Source organism: Zeugodacus cucurbitae, chromosome 5 (genome assembly GCF_028554725.1).
Source record: "Zeugodacus cucurbitae isolate PBARC_wt_2022May chromosome 5, idZeuCucr1.2, whole genome shotgun sequence".
Classification (NCBI taxonomy): Eukaryota; Metazoa; Arthropoda; class Insecta; order Diptera; family Tephritidae; genus Zeugodacus; species Zeugodacus cucurbitae.
The window spans coordinates 69,522,765-69,535,876 of record NC_071670.1 but is presented as its reverse complement, the minus strand read 5'-3'; the positions used below and the strand labels follow the sequence as shown (position 1 = coordinate 69,535,876).

General features: G+C 37.3%; 1 protein-coding gene across 2 annotated transcripts in view; it reads left to right on the top strand.

Annotated features, from left to right (window-relative positions):
* The first annotated feature begins 206 nt into the window (after positions 1-206).
* LOC105215580 (putative uncharacterized protein DDB_G0279653) overlaps positions 207-13,112 on the top strand; it is a 41,193-nt gene continuing 28,287 nt past the window's right edge. Inside the window, exon 1 of one of the 2 annotated variants that reach the window (XM_011189581.3) lies at positions 207-1,342. The gene's annotated coding sequence lies outside the window, so the exon portion shown is untranslated. The remainder of the gene's footprint in view (positions 1,343-13,112) is intronic. The other variant, XM_029042457.2, reaches the window with a different exon arrangement.

Here is a 13,112-nt window from a genome sequence, read left to right as displayed (position 1 = left end):
ACTATCTTTCCCGCGAAGAGCGTTGAAGTGACTTTTACCAACCATGCCAACAACGCGATGCCATGTAACTCTGTTGTTTGGCGACACACCGCGAAGCCGGTCGGGCAGACAAATGCAAACCGAACTCAGCTTCAACAGCGCATTCGGCGCCAATGCTGGAGTTGACGTTGGCCAAAACGCGAGTTGAGCTCTTTCGACTTACTGACTCAGCATTCAGTTGACGGTTACATTTCAACGCGTTCGCAGGTGGAAATTCAGTTGACGGAAAACACAACGCAAAACATGTAGTGGAACAGTGACAAGCACAAAAACAACAGCAATAACAAATAGCAGTCAAGTAGCAAGCCGTAGTTGATGTGTCTATTCTGCGGCAACAAGCGTTCAAATACCCAAACATTAAACCCCAAACAAAAGCCGCCGTGGTGGATTTGAACGTTAACGATGCGTATCGGAAGCATATGTATATATGTACGCATGCGTCTACAAATATTTGGACTATATTGCGGAAATAATTAAAATAACAAAAGTGGTTGAAGAAATATACAACAACAAAAAACAAAAAAAAAATTAGTAACATTTTTTCATTGCGAAATTGGGTTACGTGCAAAAACGGCGCATAAAACAATAGATTTTAATTTGTGGTAAATACAAACAGCAATACTTGTGACTAACGTGTAATTAATTAAAAGCGAAACATCATCGAATTACAAAGAATTTTAAGTTTATTCGAATAGCAAGCTGCTGTTGGTTGAGTTTGTGGTGCAACCGCGTGTGTGAGTGATGGCGAGTTCAAGAGTAGCAAATTGCAGCAAACGCAGCAAAGCTAAATGAATGCAAAACCGAAAAACCAAACGCGAATTGCAATTGCCAACTCGCTGTGCAACGGCCAATAAACAAAGTTGGTTGCCACAACGGGGTCGGCTCATCGAAGAGTAGTGCAATAAAAGACCCACCGACCGACTGCACATCGAAAACTTGAAAGTGGACTGCAGCGAATGCTTGGAATTCGAGCAGCGATAACAACAACATGTGTTGCAAGTCAAATTAGTGTTCAAAATAAATACGAAATACTCCAAATACAGTTAATTAAGCAGTAATTTCAGTGGTGTTCAGTTTCACTGTCAAACAGTTTATGGCTTAGAACAAAGGCAAAAGCAAAAAAAAGACCGTGTTTGGCCAAGTTAATAACGAAATACTCAATTAGACTCACTCACATAAAGCTAGCAATAAAATGCAATAAAAATAACAAAAGCAGCAATAAACTGTGCAATATTCATACGATTGGCGTCAACGTGATTTTTTGCAAATTCCAAGCAAATATGTGACAGCTTTGGCCAATGTGGTAAGTTCTTCTTTCGGGCTCAAATTTCATTACACTTGCATTAATATGGAGATTTACTTATATGAATATTCATAAAAAAATAAAGGTAATAATAAAATTTGTTATATACATAGTGCTGCCGGGGATCGATTTTGATTTTTACAATTTAAATGTTAATTAATCTGGGACTGCTATATTTTTAAAGACCTTAAGAACTCATATAATTAACAATTTAATTATATCAATTGTGTTCTTGTTTTTTAAACTTGTAAAGATAAATTAAGATATAGAGACAATAATTGTCTTGTCTTATGATTGGCGTAGGCACTGCTTACGCTATTATAGCCATATCATGGGGGATAGGTCACGTAAGTTTTGACTACCATTCATTTGAGAGTTGTCGAGGAACGATTCTTTTCCATATGGCTCAAGCTCAGGTCACCTCTTCCGGTCTTAGACCAAGTATATTCTGGGTAGCCAACAAACATCCGTTTGGAGGCGAGCTAAAGTGAGAAGGCGAATCCCGTCTCTATGATTTTGCGAAATTTTTGGAACTCAGTACATAAAAAGCCTGCCCCAAAGATGATTTTTCGCCCGAAATGAGCTCTTTGATTGAAATGTATAAATCACAAAATTGCCCGTAGATATTGATTTTTTTTAATGGTAATTGTATATCCTACATGAAAATTAAGGTTCTGAAAGGCAACTAATACACAATTTAAAAATCGAAATAGAGCTTTGTAAACGATTATATTAGATCTTACCGATCAAATTATTACATATTACGCAGTAATAGAGCTGGCTATCATATCTACTAAGTTTTAAGCTTTTAATCCCCAAGCGGAACTGAGCTCAAAAACTTCAAATTGTTTGCAGGGTTTCTGAAACTGTTGTAAAAAACGAATAATTTAAAACTAATTATATAACACTAGTAGCGCCATCTGTCGGGTCCAAAAGTAATTTCGTGCTAGATGGGATTTCTGAGAAATTAAGAAAAATAAATTGAGATAAAGAACTCATGATTTTATGTGTTAAGAAGATAATTTTAGGTAACAGTTATGTTATTATGGGTTTACCAAGCTGAAATCAAATACTTGCCATGAGAAGACTGCATTGAATATAGTCAAATACTGTCTTTAATAAATGTCCAATTCTTCGGTGTTTGAACTTAAATTCTGATTGTTCTCCAACTAATTTAGAAAAATAAGTATCGTTACAGATGATTTGTCAACATTAATGTAGCATACATTTTGACTTCTCATATATGTTACTCGAAAACTGCAAATAGCAGTCAACATCTCATAAATTCATTCATATGTAGCACCATTTGTAATGCGTGTGTTTCAGCATAAATAGTACATACAAATGCACAAACTCATGCATGTGTCTGTGTAAAATAATACAAAATCGAGGTCGTCATCGTTTGGAGGCATTTGCGGCCACATCGAGGTCGTGTGCCAACAATTTGATGTTTTTGTTGCTGTTGTTTCTCACATCATACTGACATCCAGCCCCAAAATGCTCATTACAAACAGCTTTATTTTGAATTTTTTTTTTTTTGGTTGCGCTGCATATTGCTCACTTACATTTGTACATATGTGTATTGCCACACTAATGCCCACAAAAGGTGGTAACATTTAATGTTAAATATCTGGCGGGCAACACTACAACTAAAGACTTAACTAACTTCGCCTATGATTAATTAATGAAACAACAAACAATTTGCTTATTGGAAAATAATCTCATAGTCATGGTTTAATACCGATTGCATTTCCGTCTTACAACATTTTCACAAATAGTCATGGCGTCATAACCTATATTTACTGGTGAAACATATTGAAAGTTGATTTGGTTGTGTGGAATCCAAGAATCATTGAGGTCGCCAAAAGTAGTTTATGGACCTAATTGTCTCTCTACTAGAGAAAGCAGAACATCAGTGTTTATGTTTCACAAGCACAAACAATTTTAGACTCAAAATCGATTAGTTTTTTGGAAGCGATTTAGTATTCCTATTTTTTAAGATTGACTTATTTATACACTGAAAGAAATGTTTTTAGTTTATCAAAATTAATTAAATAGCTTTTAACGCCATTTTAGTTAGTCAAGAACTAATAACGCCCAATTTTCGAATATGAATTTTGAGTTAGTAAATTTCAAAAACTTTTCGAAACTAAAAAATTTCAGTGGATTTATTCATTTTCAACAAATTTAGTTATTTTAGTTTGAACGAGCAGAGTTACATTTAAACGAGGTCAAAAAAACAAATTATTGCTTTTACCAATCTCAGTTACATAAGCCATATTTGTATATACTACATATTTATGATTGTGTATGAAAAGTGAATTTAATAACTTTTAACTTTATTTTCACAATACTCGTACTCGGCGCAAGTTGAGAAAATCGCTAATCGTTTTAGCGCGCAATAAAATATACAACGTATTAGATAATTGCTTACAGTCAGTGAATGTACATATACATTTATGTAACGGGTGATTTTTTTGAGGTTAGGATTTTCATGCATTAGTATTTGACAGATCACGTGGGATTTCAGACATGGTGTCAAAGAGAAAGATGCTCAGTATGCTTTGACATTTCATCATGAATAGACTTACTAACGAGCAACGCTTGCAAATCATTGAATTTTATTACCAAAATCAGTGTTCGGTTCGAAATGTGAAATCCGCTTTTTTATCGACAAATTTTGTTCAGCGATGAGGCTCATTTCTGGTTGAATGGCTACGTAAATAAGCAAAATTGCCGCATTTGGGGTGAAGAGCAACCAGAAGCCGTTCAAGAACTGCCCATGCATCCCGAAAAATGCACTGTTTGGTGTGGTTTGTACGCTGGTGGAATCATTGGACCGTATTTTTTCAAAGATGCTGTTGGACGCAACGTTACGGTGAATGGCGATCGCTATCGTTCGATGCTAACAAACTTTTTGTTGCCAAAAATGGAAGAACTGAACTTGGTTGACATGTGGTTTCAACAAGATGGCGCTACATGCCACACAGCTCGCGATTCTATGGCCATTTTGAGGGAAAACTTCGGAGAACAATTCATCTCAAGAAATGGACCCGTAAGTTGGCCACCAAGATCATGCGATTTAACGCCTTTAGACTATTTTTTGTGGGGCTACGTCAAGTCTAAAGTCTACAGAAATAAGCCAGCAACTATTCCAGCTTTGGAAGACAACATTTCCGAAGAAATTCGGGCTATTCCGGCCGAAATGCTCGAAAAAGTTGCCCAAAATTGGACTTTCCGAATGGACCACCAAAGACGCAGCCGCGGTCAACATTTAAATGAAATTATCTTCAAAAAGTAAATGTCATGAACCAATCTAACGTTTCAAATAAAGAACCGATGAGATTTTGCAAATTTTATGCGTTTTTTTTTTTAAAAAGTTATCAAGCTCTTAAAAAATCACCCTTTATGTATGTGTGTATGTATTTCTTATGCACAACCGTTATAATATTGTAAAATGTGGCTAAACAATATGAGCTTTTGCAACATGAAATTGAAATTTACAACATATTTAATAGTTTATATTTTTATTGACACTAATTGTAACCATTAATAAGAAATTAGGGAAGTCAAAGCAATCTTACAAAGCGGGAAAATAAATATAAATTAACTCTATAACAAATTGTACCACAAAAATATTGACAGGAATGTGACAACTATCAGAAAGCAGGTATGATTTCTGTAGAGTTTGTGAAATGTTGAATTTTATTAAAAATAATAATCGAGGAATGTTCAAAAAATAACGGGAATTTTAAAATTTCAAAATTCGTGGATTTGGAGAGTTCAATTGTAGACTTCATTGCTTCTTTGTGAATTCGTAAAACTAATCAATGTTTTTTTTTTGTAAAAAAAAATAAAATTCCTGTTATTTTTGAACAAATGTAGTATAAAAATACGGCAATATGCACCACAAAAATATCAAAATTTTTTAGATCAAATCCTAACTTTGATAAAATAATATAATACAGTGGAACTTCCATAACTCGAACTTCTATAACTCGACGATCTCCATAACTCGAACATTTGAATTGGCAATAGCGTTTAGAAGCCAAATTTCATTCAAATTTCCTTCCCTAACTCGAATTTCTATAACTCGACGATCTCCATAACTCGAACTTTTGAAGTGACAATAGAAGGCAACTTTCGTAAATCAAACTTTTTAGTCAGGACATAATTCCAAAGTTAAAATTTTACTATCGTGGCAGAATTTTTAGAGTCCCTCTATAGCCTACAGGAAGAGAAACGAGCAAGTAGGAATCGTTACTGGCTGCAATTGCAGCGACTTCGTCACACCATATTGTTTCTTGGGGGTTACAACCTGAACATGTTTAAAGTGTTACTAAATGCTGACCCTACAGACTAAGGTACCATCTGCACAAACTAGGAATCCTAAGGAGGCGAACAAAAAATATAATATTACATTTATGGATTGCATAAGTCATCTAACAAAGACATGGGATATAGACGCCAGGAGTCAAACAATAGCAAAATGCAACAAACAATATTGCAGAAAACATCTTCTCACGTATGTCCATAAAATTTTGTGCGAAGTAAATAAATAAAATAGTGTACAAATTTATATTTTACAGCTTTTCGAAAATTTATATGTTTTAATGAAAATTTTATAACTCGAAGTCTCTCTAACTCGAAGTTTTTTTGTGGATTGTGGTCATTCGAGTTAGGGAAGTTCCACTGTATTTAAAAAAAATTATGTTTTTAAGTAATTAAATTAAAACAAAAATACTTGTTTCCAAAACAGAAAAATCAATCAAAAAAATCTTATATAAAATAACGGTAAATTTTTGGAATTTGAAAATCTCACTTGCAGGTGTTCTAAGTAAGGTTCTTAATTAGTATTTCGCTTTAGCTGCACTCAACTTCCTAGAAAAGCATTATTCTTTTTTCTTCAATTACCAATTTCCCACTGCCACTTAGAAGTAATTACAAAAAGAAAATATGCTAATGAAGTACAGTAAAAAATGCATAATTAAAATGAGAAATCATTAAATAAAAGTAAGCAGAAGATAGTTATGAAGAAGTGCATGAAGACCTGCCAAGCAGCACTGCACTGTCATAAAGACAGCCAACCAGCAGTTGCGCAGTGGGGTACACAAATAACAAGCCAAACTACACATGTATACACATATACATACAAACAAGCAAAGATGCACTTCAAGTCAGTGGAAGTGTACCAAAGACAACGTTGTTGCTTTTTATTGTATTTCACTGCACTTTTCAAATGCACATTTTATCACTTTTTACATTTTTTTCACATTCTACATGAATGAGGCAAAGCAAAACGAAGCGCTTAGAGGCGCTTTTATTTGCATGCCAGTGGGCCAGCAGCTGCGTGATGATTTTCCTCTTTATGCATTTCGAATGTGCGTTTGTTCGCTTTATAGCCAGAGCTGAAGTTTTGAGCAAAGCGAAGCAATGGTAATTGCACGCGTAGACAGACAAAACTCTTCTGCGTGAAAAGTCAAAATGAAATTTTACGCAGCGGTCGCCAAAAGTGCAACGGTTAATGAGGACATTGTGCATCTGTGTATGTACATTTGTATGTGCATGTGATATTAACGCACAGTCGATTGCAAAAGTCTACGCACACTCAAAGAGACGCTTGCACACCTGCGCTCATATCACCGCGCACCGCTGCCTCAGTAGTAGTTACATTTTAATTACCTCGCTTCTCTTTTATGACACATCGCGCGACGACTCCAAACTGACTAGTGACTGGTGACCATGTGGCTGTAAGGCTGCTGAGCGGCGTATAAACATAACTAAATTGCGATTGCGCATAGGCGTCAGTCACAAAATGCCTTCGTCATTGATGACCTGCTGCCTGACTGCTGACGCAAAAACGTACACATTTGCACACGCATATGTCTGTATGTAAGTATTTTAGCCAATATTGTCTTCCTATTTTGCAACGTTTTATCTCCGCGCGAACGAGGTAAGTGTGCAACTGATGTGGCACATCGAACGAGGTATTTGTCAGTAATAAACCAATCAAGTAAAGCTGGACTCAAACTGACTGTGCAAAAAATGCCGCATTAGCTTAATTAAAATCGAATGACGGAAATATTTATGAACAGATTTCGGTGGAAAAATATAATTGCAAAAATGCAAAATTTTTGAGGGATTTGAAAATTTTGTTTGGTATGAAAGACTCACCGAGAAATAATTGCAGTTTATAGGTGGCATAAAAACAGTAAATAGGTGTGTAAAAAAAACTATATAAATTATATTAAGCGTGGGTTAACGAGATCACGCTTCAAACAATCTGTCCACATGGGACATTTTCCCAGCATCTGAATGCATGCTGAAGTCTACGCCATTTGCAAGTGTGCTGAGATCATCATAGACTGGTACTATTACGATGAGCGTATCGTCCTCAACAGTGATAGTCAAGCGGCTCTTCAGGCAATGTCACCTTTTGAAATAATTTCTTGACTGATTCTGGACTGTATCAAAAACATCAATATGGTTGGTCAATCTGTTAACAAAAACAGTATAACCTAAGTCTGGGTCCCTGTACACGAAGGAATACAAGGAAAAAAATTTGGCAAAAAAGGATGCTGCCACCAAGCCGCTAGGGCGGGAACCCTTCATTGCAGTAGCTTCACATGTCCTCAGAGATTACCTACAAGAAGAGGAACAAGTTGGAATCGTTACTGGCTGCAATTGCAGCGACTTCGCCACATCAAATTGTTTCTTGGGGCTTACAACCAGAAAATGTTTAAAGTGGTGCTAAATGCTGACCCCTCCAGATTAAGGTACCATCTGCACAAACTAGGAATCTGCTCTTCTTGGAGACATCTGAGCGAGTATATGCGATCCACCATATACTAATCTAATCGAAGAGAAGGATCGAAAAGCATTCTTCACTGCCCGCGTTCCTCACTTTTGGGGTCAAAATTAACAACACAAATTTCCTGAGATATCCACAAAAAGTATTAATAAAACCATTATAACACTGTGATAGCACTGTAATGATGCAGTTCGATTCGTAGGACCCGAAATAGGGGGGAAACCGTCAAATTTGGTGTTGTCTTTTTTTTTTGACTATCACAGTGTAATTGGAAAATTTAATTATTATAAATTCATTCATTTATTTATTTAATTTATAAATATTGCCTAATCCATTAAATATTCAGCTGGTTCCATAAGTGCGCTAAAAATATTTCACTCGCACCATATACTCACATACTCGTATCTCCTGTACTTGCATGTGTCCAGTACATATGTATTCACTCGCATTTTCCATTTCAATTATCGAGCAATCAATAGTCACCCGATTGATAAGTGAGCAGCAATGTTGATCGCTGAATGAGTAAATTTGTTATAGCCGCAATCGCTTATAAATCGCCACCGAACAGTCGAATCAATCATATGGAATAGATAAATCTTGATGGGTTAATAATTCGTTGCATTTTGGCTTCCCCCTTTCGCTGTAAAAAGCCAAGCCGGCAAGCGAACAAGCCAACAGCCGACCGTCCAAGTGCTGACCAACTCAGTCTTCTACGCGCACACACGTACTCTCGGCTGTTATGATTAACTGCAGGAAAAATAAAAATAAAAGCGAAATAAAAACGCAGTAAAGAAAACCCCACAGATACACGAGTATGGGCTGAAATGCATAAATAGCAAAATGCGCAAAACAAAAATCGTGCGAACAATTGCCGCGCCAACTCGGAAAACCAGTAAGCCCAGTAACAGCATAGCTGGCCAGCGATTGTCGAATATCTCGGCAACGAACGACAGACAACACACATTAAGCACACATTGGCCCAGTAAGCCGTGAGGCCCGCCGCATCAACAGCTATTACAGGCAGAAATATGTACTGCACACGAGTGTACATACTAGTTGTGCACCCAAACGCAGGCGCAGCTGTGGTCTTGACGGGTACTAGTACGAGTACTACGAGTGTATTAAATTGCCAGCCGCGTTTTAAAATCTATAAATGCCGCCAAAGAATCGCAGCCAAAGTGCAGCAAATGTTAGCTGTGCGCGCATAATGCCGCGTTCAAACGGTGCAAGCGGACTTATGCTTATGCATAAGGAATAAGGGACGGACAATGTTGACATAGGGTGTTTAGAATTATAGTAAAATTATGATGGTAAATCAAAAAAATTAAATATATGCAATTAATATACCATTTTTGTCAAGTTCAAATAGACTGTGAGACGGTTGAAATACAATCAAAAATCGAGAGAAGAGATTCGAATGAAGAAACGCACTTGGATATTGAGGAACACGATAGAAAATTCATACGACTCAGGTCCAACAAATATTATAAATTTCAAGATAACTCAATCTGATCCACAAGTGTGTAAAAAGTGTTCGCAATGAGCAGAGGTGAGCGTGGTATCAGTTTCTCTCGAGGACCCAGTCCTTTGTGATTAGTATGCATATATATATTTTCCCAAAGTTCCAACAGCGCCTAAATAAATTAGTTTTTTAATTAAATTTATCTAGATATTTGATTTGTCTCTAGGAACGGCCTTATTTCGTTGCTTCTGCTTGAATTTTTCGCCTACAGAATATGAATTTATTATGGTTTTAAGCGCAAAAAGCTCAAAACTTGCCTATAACATAATCAAAAAATTCATAAAATTCCAAATTGGACGGCACTGTTCTAAATAATAAAAACGGCAGCTGCAATAATACAGGACCTCAAAATCGAACCAACCAATTATAAAGGTGCAGCTGTGTACTAAAAATTTTAGATTTTGATATTCTAATATTTGGCACATTTCAGGTGTTAAATAATTTTTTCTGGCAGCTGCGCTGTTGTTTTGAATACAAACTACTTTTTGCTGTAAACTTTAACACGTGCTTGTTGTGATTTACTTGCTGATAGTTAGTCAATTGTGTTCAAAATAATGGAAATATTCCTGCAGCAGCTGCAATCATTGACTTATTTGATAAAATTATTTTTTTTCTTTCATGTAAAGTAAAGCAATGATTTACATACATATGTACACTGATAGTGCCCAGTAGAGAAACTATTTTAGATCAACATCGTCCTTTAGCTCTATAGTTCTAGTGAGCTTTGGCCTGCTGAACTGTACACCTTCAAATTACGCTGGCTTTTGATGTCTCTCTTCAATTTTCCAATCGGAGTTTTTTCAAATCGTCTTTTTCTCTGTAAATTACATTGATTATATCTTCACATTCTCGCATCAATACGAATTCTCATTCGAAAACCGGCCCTTACGCGGTCGCTATAAGCATTTCTCCATCGAAACCCGTACTGCTAGCTGACAGCATACTTTGTTGCTTTATTGTGAAATTCTAGAACCATAGAAAGCTTTCAATTTACGCGCCTAACTCTTTGCAATACAATCAAACATATATAGAATTATGTATATATGTATATCCACAGTATATATTTAGACTCTTGCATCGGCTGCATATTTTCGCTGGGCAAATGACCTTCTCTTGCGCGCAGCTGCAAATTGTCTAGCATTTATTATATTTTTAATGCATTCTCGTGCTCAGCCTCAGCCACTGCTTCTGCTTCTCTATTCTAAGAGTAGTTGAACTACTGCCGTTCGTTCGCCATGAAATGAAAAATTATGCGCGAAATCAAGTTTTGGCGTGGCTGTGTCCAGGAATGCCGGTTTATTTCGTGCGCCCGCAGAAACTAGACAGCTACGAGATGGTGGGGTGGTTGTGCAGCCTTTGCTCAGCCTAGCTGGGAACTCGCATGCCCAAGTGTTCCTAGTTCCCAGTTCGGTTGGCTGGCTGACGGCCTGCCTGCCTGTGGCTTAATGCGACATTTGAGGCAGCTGTGCAGTTGGGGCGCAACTAGCATGCAAATCTTTCCGCAAACCGGCTGCTGGTCGCCGCCATCCATTATTCTATTTGCTATTTCGAATGAGTGCAGAGCTGATTTTTAATGTTTCATGTACAAGCGTACTTTGTTGTACCTCAGCAAGTTGAGCATCGAATTTCACTATCGGGATTCTCTTCGCTCCAACATTTGGTAAAATTTCGCATATACTTAACGTTGAATTTTTGCAATTTTTAGTGGTTTAACCACCTTCGCTAAAACTGTAAAATTATTTTTGTTGGTTGCAAATAGGCGCAGCTCGCTGCCTGTACTTGCCACAAAACCGCAGCTGATTCCCTTCAACCAACAAGCGACAATCGGCAAGCGACAGCGAATGCTTCGTGGACACCTATAAAAATTATCGTAGGCACAGTATCAACAAGCGCCGCCCCGCCAACTGCTGATTGTGTGGCAATTTCACGCCTTGTGTCGCACATGCAGTATGTTGCAAATTGACGTCAATTACTTTATTGCCGCAGCAGTCTGCAGTCAATTCGCCACATTTGTGCCCTCTCACAGTCGCCCAGCGCTTGGCTGGCTGGCTGACTGAGTTGCAATGAAACGCTTGTTTGTCACTTAAAGTTTGCTGCTTAAGTCTTTCGTTTGCCACCCTCGCCGTTGGCCAGCTGCCACACTGTTTGGCTGTTGCACAGTGCGCTTGTGCAATAACGATTGTACGTGTGATTTGGCATGTTGTGTGTGTGTGTGTGTGGCCGTCTGGCAGTCTAGTGAATGTGCATTCCCCGCTCATTATGTAAGTGAAAAATTTTAAGCTGCCGCTATATTGAGGCATTGTCCTCTTGCCGTACGCTTCAGCTCTGCTGTCATAACCTCGTTTTGAGTCGGTAAGTACTCGCCACTCGCACAGTTGTTGTTTTCCCTGCCTTCAATGGTATTCATACTTTTATAAGTTTTTGGAAAGGCACATCAAAGTGGAGCTTGGACGAGGTGTGTTCAAAAAAATGTGTTAAAAAAATAGCGGGACATTTTTTTTTTTGAAAAAATATTTATTCATTCGTCTATATTCATGTTCTCGTCTTTAAAATAGTCTCCATTCGATATTATGCAACTATGCCATCGCTTCTTCCAATCGTCGAAAAACTTTTTGAACTCAATTTTTGGTATAGCCTTTGGCACTTTTGGTGATTTCTCGTATGTATGTAACACATCGACCCTTTAAGTTTATCTTTATTTTTGAAAATAGGAAAAAGTCACACGAAGCCGTCTCAACAAGGAAATGACATCCTTACAGTATTGTTTTTGGCCAAGAATTCACGAACGAGCAACGAAGTGTTAGCTTTTAACAAATGAAAATCGGCAAGCTCAGAAAAACACGCCTAACATTAGCGGCTGCTACAGACAAAGTAAGCAATGGCAAAAAAAATGTTACAATTGGACTCTCCAAACCCGTGAATTTTTTCAATTCCCGTTATTTTTTGAACGCGCCACGTCCATGTGAGATTTCACTCTATACACTCTTGGAAAAAATTGCATCGTTTGTGGACTCACGGGGATTTCAAAAGTATCCCACAAAATTTCTTAAACTCGCAAGAGAAGGAGACCTTATAAAGAGGATCACAAGTCTCTAATTGCAATGGGGGTGATTCTTCTTTTATTTCAGATATGTGCTATCTGAGGGTCTTAAAAATTGTTTGTTTTATGAGGCACTTTGTGCATTTGCCGTGCTAAGGATAATAACGGTTAACCATGTTGCGGATTTCAACCAACAGTTTGTCGTGTCTTCCCTTATCAATACAAACTTACAATTATCTATACTTACATAATTAGTTAAAGTAAAAAATTAACCACCCACACACCGCACAACCTAACGGTAATTGTGATAAGCCGAAGCGCAATAAAACGCTTAAGTGAGCAATGAAAGCACGAACAAGTGTCCGAATCGCCAGGAAGTCTTCATTCAGGTGCATTC